Source organism: Amaranthus tricolor, chromosome 3 (genome assembly GCF_026212465.1).
Source record: "Amaranthus tricolor cultivar Red isolate AtriRed21 chromosome 3, ASM2621246v1, whole genome shotgun sequence".
NCBI classification, from domain to species: domain Eukaryota; kingdom Viridiplantae; phylum Streptophyta; class Magnoliopsida; order Caryophyllales; family Amaranthaceae; genus Amaranthus; species Amaranthus tricolor.
This window is the reverse complement of record NC_080049.1, coordinates 26,210,229-26,218,187: the sequence shown is the minus strand read 5'-3', so window position 1 is coordinate 26,218,187 and position 7,959 is coordinate 26,210,229.

Genomic DNA, 7,959 nt, shown 5'->3' with positions numbered 1-7,959 from the left:
CGGTCACCTATTACAATGATATACTATGCCGTATAAGTGTATAACTTAATGATATGTGAAACTTTGATATATAAGAATACTTAAATTCATCTATACTACCATTTTTAAAACTTAAACTTTCATACATGCACATATATTTCCCACCAAAAAAACATAAAAGTAAACAAGACAAATATTTTGCTAATACAACAATGACAACAAACAATTAATGTAAGTGTCTGAATTTCAAAAGATTAGAGTCACTTACATGAACTAATATATTAGTTTTAATGACCGTTCACTTGGATTGGTCTTCTCCATTAATACTGATTTTTTACAATCTAAATTTGTAAGTTTAGATCTTTCATATATATCTTTTTTCACTCATGTCCACTAAGTCATCTTTGATCTTATCCTCGCTTGCTTTTTAAGTCTTTCGAGCTCCTACTTTCGGCCTTTTTTACCAGTTGACTAATACCCCCTCTTTGCGTGTGCCCACATGATCATCTTAAACGATTATCTTTCATCATTTCCTTAATATTTGCAACCCCTAAACACCTTAATCACATAATATTCCAGTAGCCGCTCTCTATTTTTGCTACTCACACTTAATTCTATGATCACATCTTGTTGGATGTCCTCACTACTATGAGATATGGGTCCAAGATATTTGAAGCTTCCACTTGAAGAGATTTCTTTAATTCTCTTTAAGTTTTAAGTGCTTCTCATTATCTCATTTATGCTCAAGTTAAACTTCATGTATTATGTCTTGCTCTAACTTAATTTGAAACCTCATGACTCTGACTCTTATCTCCATTGTTCTAAATTAGCATTTACTCCCTCCCTGGTCCCTAATACCAAAACAATGTCATCAGCAAGCAACATGGACCAAAACATGCCTCCTTGAATCGATTGTGTTATCTCATCTAAGATCGCTAAAAAGAAAGGAGCTTAGGGTTGAGCCTTGATGAAGGTCAATTGTACTGATTGGAAAATCCTATGTTGCCCCTCCATATGTCCTAACATTTGTCTTTACTTCTCCATACGTATCTTGCATTGTATTAAATATTAATGTATTTCTTAGGAACAACCGTCTTTGTTCTTGTCCAACAAAGTACTTCTCCTTGTACCTTGTCATGTGCCTTTTCTAATTCAATGAAAATCATGTGCAGGTCTCTTTTTCTAACCCTATATACTCTATTATTTGTCACGTAAGATGAATTGTTTTCATTGTAGAGCTCCTTGACATAAATCCGAATTGGCTCTCCAATATGGATATACATCTCCCATACGTATCTCTATCACTCTTTCCCATAACTTCCCAGTACGTCTCATGAGTTTTATTCCTCAATAGCTAGAGCAATTTTGAACATCTCATTTGTTCTTGTAAATAGACACTAAAGTACTTCTTCACAAGTCATTAAGCAACTTATTTGTCCATCAAATCTTGTTGAGCAGATCAATTAGCCAAGTTACTTTAATTATTCCTAGGCATTTCCACACCTCAATAGTTATATCATCTGGCCCAATTGCTTAGCTTCATTTTACTTAAATCAGCAAATATTAAGCAACATATTCTCATGCTATAAATAAAAATATTCTCGGTCATTAATATATATTCAAAATAATAAAAAGCTAGTGACATATCTATAGAAAATATATCATAACAATCAAATCAATTTTTTTTGAAAGGAACAATCAAATCAATTTAGTTTATAAATAAGAAGCGGAAATCAGTGGTTAAATTAATGATATTCTATGCATTTACACGAATAATTAAGCTAGTGTTTTAAAAGGTTTTTTCATTAGCAATTCATGTCTTTACTCATAATTAAAAAATATAAACTCATTTGAAAAATTACTTATGTTAACTTCATTTCTTCATTTGTTATCTCTTGTCCACTTAATTAAAATGTAATTAAAAATATCAATTTTTAGCAATGTACATTGAAAAAATCATTTATATTGTGCTTTTCTGTGAAGGAGTAACACAAAATATACGCTTAAAATTCATAATATACATAATATTAAATAAATTATTAGTCAATTGGCATGACTGATAATTAAATAAATTAATGATATTCTAATTTTGTATGAGACCGTTTCACCATGAGACGGGTCCATATAATAGTCAATTTCTTCAATTAATTACTTTAAGATCATAAGTAATAAGTATTCATTTAAAGTTATAAGTAATTACTCTAAGACTATAAAAATTAATTATATTAAAATTATAAGTGATTATTTTAACGTTATAAGTGATCATTTTAAGACAAAAAATATATATTGGGGCTGCCCAATAAAAATGGTCTCACTGTGAGACCGTCTCAATTAAGAATTAGTGTTTTTAAATATAATTAAGTTTTTAGATACAAATAGGAATTTCTTCCTCTATATTTTATTTTTACTATTAGAGTAGCAACCTCATATGCAAAGCCCTATTTATCCACAGTTTTAACCGTGACAAAAATAAATATTCCTTAAAATACAATTAGAATAGTTCAACCCGTGCAAAGCACGAAAAATAAAATTATACACAATATTTTATTATTTAAAAACTAATTTCTTTTTTATTGATAAAAAATTAGTTGTATCTTATTTGTTCGGTGACAAAATAAAATAAATAAAATTATAAGAGTTTTCTTCAATAACTTTTCCATATAAATTAAGTAAACTAAAACAAATTGTTTTATAATTTTTTCATCTTAATGAGTTGATCAATATCATCTGTCAAATATTAAAAAGAAGATTTTACTTATAATATGTTTTAATGTTCTTAGTTATAAGGTACACTATCTATTATAATCATAGCTACATTTAAAATTTTAAAGTTTATAAAAATTATTAATAATTAAGTATTAATTTATTGATAAAATAATCCAATCAGTGGAATCTAAATTAGATTTGAGAAAAAATATAGATTTAAAAATATTAATTTTATTATAAAATAACTTATGGTAAATATTACAGGTTAAATTTATGGTAAATATTCACAGTTATTCTAAAATTATGATATATCGATTTTTGTACAATTCTATTAATTGTTATGAAAACCATTGTTTGCATTTTTCAAAACTTTTGAATATTAGACTATATCGTTTAATTTAATATAGCTATTGATTGATAATATTCCATAAAAATTGATTGATAGTGAACTGTATATAATATTATTATTTTTTTATCAATAAAAAAAAGATTACATGCGTGCAATTTCTGGTGATTAATTGCTTACAATTTCTACTTTGGATTGCTAATAGTGTTATTTTTTTGCTTATTTGTTTTGATTCTAAATTGACAATACTCTATAATGTAGAATTGTTAAATTTTTGTTACTTCATTTAAATTGTTATCTTTTACCTTTGATCGCTAGATATTTCTTCTTCAAATTGATAATATTCTTTAACCTTTGATAATTATAAATGATTGTTGATTTCAAGTTTTATTTATAATAATCAATATCTGATATGTATAAATATCAAATATTCATCTCTTTGGTTATTAGTAATAATAAGTAATGATTTTTTTTCCAAAAATTTATGTCATCTGTTTTTTTTTTTTTTTTGAAAATATATATCATATATATCATCCCTTTCTTTAAATGTCTAATAATATTTCATAAGATGATTATCTTATAATTTATACATAATTATATCTCCTCTTAAATTAATTTTTTAATAATATTTAATTGTCTAATAATATTTCATAAGATGATTATCTAACTATTTTAAACGATCTACTTCTATATAACCATTCTAAGACAAAGACTAAAATAGTTAATAAGTTGAATTAAAATATGTTAAGTCTTATTATCCCTTATTAATAAGATGTAATATATTTTGATATTATTTCAAGCATTTAGTATTCTTTTCATTATCTTAAAAACTGATATTATTTCTTTTATGTTTTTTACTTTATAATTAATATTATTTCTTTTATATATATTATTTACTTTATTAACATATATTAATACTTTTATAATTCTTGATGATTTTCTATAATAATTTAATGATATAATTGACCATTATGCTAAATTCAATTAGGCGGAAAAAGCTTTAACTATTGCTTGACAATAATTTATCTTTATATATTTAGGATGTGAATCTTTGACTTCTAATAACTTTCTTACTTTGTTAATTTAGGAAAACTTTTCATGATAGGCACACTGTTTATTGTAATTGAACTATTTCTTTGTGTTAATTGAAAATTTTGATAACTAAAGAACTCTCATTCTTTGCGTTTCATCGGAAAATGAGTAATTAAGAGTAATATTCATCTCTTTTATTATTGATAATAGCTAATAAGTAAAGATTTTTTTTCCAATAATTTATATTATCTTTTTTTTTTGAAAATATATATCATATATATCATCCCTTTCTTCAAATGTTTAATAATATTTCATAAGATGATTATCTTATAATTTATACATAATTATGTGTCCTCTTAAATTAATTTTCTAATAATATTTAATTGTCTAATAATATTTCATAAGATGATTATCTAACTATTTTAAACGATCTATTTCTATATAACTATTCTAAGACAAATTTAAAGATTAAAATAGTTAATAAGCTGAATTAAAAGATGTTAAGTCTTATTATTCCTTATTAATAAGATGTAATATATTTTGATATTATTTCAAGCATTTAGTATTCTTTTCATTATCTTAAAAACTGATAATATTTCTTTTATGTTTTTTACTTTATAATTAATATTATTTCTTTTATATATATTATTTACTTTATTAACATATATTATTACTTTTATAATTCTTGATTATTTCCTATAATAATCTAATAATATAATTGACGATTATATTATTATATTATGCTAAATTCAATTAGGCGGAAAAAGTTTTAACCATAGCTTGACACATGTCACTGAATATTTTATTTGATTTTTCTTTTAGTATATTAGTATAGATAGATATTTTGATTAAAAATAGTGTAATCAGATGAAAATTCATGCACCATAAAATCAACAACTTATATCTTTGGAAGAATAGTTTATATATTAATTATGAAATATTTGTATAACCATCATTGTATTGTTTTAGAAAAAAAAATTTAAACTTTAAAAATGTTAATTAATATTGTAATTGATTTCATTTCATTAAACCAATTAATTTATATTTTAATACATATTACATCAATCTTTTATAACCTTATTTAGTGTATAGATGATTCTAAAAAATAATATGATCTTGGTATTTTAGAAAAAAATCAAAATTTTAAATTTTGAAAACTATAGGTATGTAATATAAAATTTTGATGTTGATTAATTTTTGGAAAGATTGATAATTGATAATTATTTGACCATTTTTTTATATATATTACAGAAGGAGAAGAAAATTTCTATATTTAAGTTTGATAGAATAAGTGGTCATTTGATTGCTATTTTATTATAGAGTGATCTTAGGAATATATTTTTATCAACCTAAAATTAGCATAAGATTGATAATTAATGATCATATTTTATTGATTAACCTAATTGATATAAAACAGAAAGAATTTTTCTAATTACCATATTTAGCCAAATGAAGGAATTTTCTAGTATATATCATTTTGTTTTTCGGAGTGAAAATATTAAATGTGAGAATGACACGTGTCCTATTAAAGAACCTAATAGATAATAAATATGCCCAAAAATAGTTGTCATATATATATATATATATAGAGAGAGATGACTAGATGACCACATACATATAGCCATGGAAATAAAAATAGATAATATTGACCATAAAGTTATAAGTTTTTTTTAGGGTAGATTGAGAAAATAAGAAGACTATAGAATAAGAGCGGTGAGATTCGTACCCAGAGCAAATATATGATCCGTTTGAAATAAGACATAATTCTTATTTCTTAATTGATCATAAGGTTTGAAGCTTAAGTTAAGGATTATCAGACTTGAAGACGGAAAACAAAAGGGAAGGGTTGGACATAGGAGTATAAAGCAAGAGGGGTGGCTTACTGGTTTTTGTGGACAAACTTTAGGAGATGGTCCCAAAAACAAATATTGAAAACGACAGCAAAATCATAATAATTGTAACAAAAGAAATAAAGTAAGGGAACTGGAGTAAGTATAAATTTGTACAACCCAAAAGATGGAGCCTGCCTAGTATGTGAATGTCATGCTTGATAATGCTTATATTTTTAACTAGAATTATACAACATACAACTATATGTCTATGTCAACTAGCTATACTTCAACACAAGGGCCGAGCAAAAACTTATTATATGTCTTGAGACTTTATCTATTTTACATATTTTTGTAAATTTAGACCCTAAATATAAGTAATTAAACTAAATATTAAATAGCATAAACTAATATTTAAGGACCTTCAACTTTGTGCAATTGGGCTTTCATATTTCAACATTTTCTTTAAATTGATTTATGAAGTATAATTATATTCTTAATTTTATTTTATTATATCCTTACATCAATGGTGGTCCTATGTTGAATTACATGTGGACTGTGGTTAAGGATCCGCGTGGTTCCGGCAGGAGGTGGCCAAAACCACGTGGGATTTGTGGTCCAAAGGATCTAACATTTTATGAATGTTTTCTCAATATATTGAATAAAAATCATTTTCCACTTGATATTGTGGGAAAATAGGAGTATTAGAACAGTGATTCCGTGAATGACAACCCGTTATTGGCTCTTGTGGACAAGTTTATGATCACTAGTAGGGAGGGCATGTGGTAAAATTATACGAATTTTGTATTGCGTTTGTTGCAAATAGGGTAGGTATGGATATAATTTTGATCGGCAAGGGTATTGGTATGAATAGTCCCACTCGTTATGGGTAGTGGGTAGGTGGTGGTGGATATAAGATCTTACCCGCTCCAGTCAATACCCACCCGCCTCGGCCAATACCCTTCCGCTCCACTCCATAGCTTCCCATGTTATATCTACAATGTACTAATTTCTATCAATTTTATATATTTTTATTAAAAACTATTGACAAAAAATTATGAATTTTAATTTTATTTTATTACATTTTATGTTTTACACAAAATTAGATGTATAATTAATTTGTAAGGATTTTTGAAGTATATAATGCAGACTTTAAGTTGATGTGAGGCAAGTACAAGGTGAGTGTACCTATGATGGGTATACCTAGTTGGCCATGGTGGGTAGGGATGAGTTTGAATGCATACTCAGGTAGGCAGGCGTGTGTATGAAAATTTTACCCGTCATGGGTGGTGGTTAGTCGGTGGATATGGAAATTTTAGGTGGGTATGGATATGGGGAGGACATACGACATCCACCCGTTCACAGGGGCGTATCTAAACCCAGGCTGGCATGGCTGATGGCCCCGATCATGAAAAATAAAGTAGTATGTTAAACTGATGTTCAGTATTCGAACTTACGACCTTCTATGTGCTTTCACAAAGGCATTTTCAGCTAATTACACCATACCAATTTATGAATTTTTATTTATTTTCTCTCACACAATAAGAGGTCATATAATATTGGCTCAGGTTATAAATTGTTTCTAGATTCGCCCATGCTTGCTCATTTTGTGATCCCTAATCACTAGGGGTTTTGACATACTCCCTCCGATCTTTTGATATAGTCCCATATAGCTTGGGCACGGATATTAAGGATTGTGTGGGGTCCATTAAAAAGGGTAAATAGTAAAGGGTAAGTAGTGAAGGATAAGTAGTGAAGGGTAGTTGGGTAAGTAAGGTATATGGGGGTATATTCGTAATTACTTGTGTGAACTAAGGGTATTTAAGTAAAAAATGATTGCCAAAAATAGAAATGGGACTAATTCAAAGGTTTTGCCAAATAAGGAAATGGGACTAATTCATAAGATCGGAGGGAGTATAAGACTATACAAGATCAGTTAGACCACATAAGACATATAAGACTATAAGACTTAAACAATATACAAACTTGATGAGGTTACTCAATTGAGCATAGCTAGTTGCTTGGTTGAGTAGAGGTGATAAAATCTTGGATTTTGCATTTGCATGC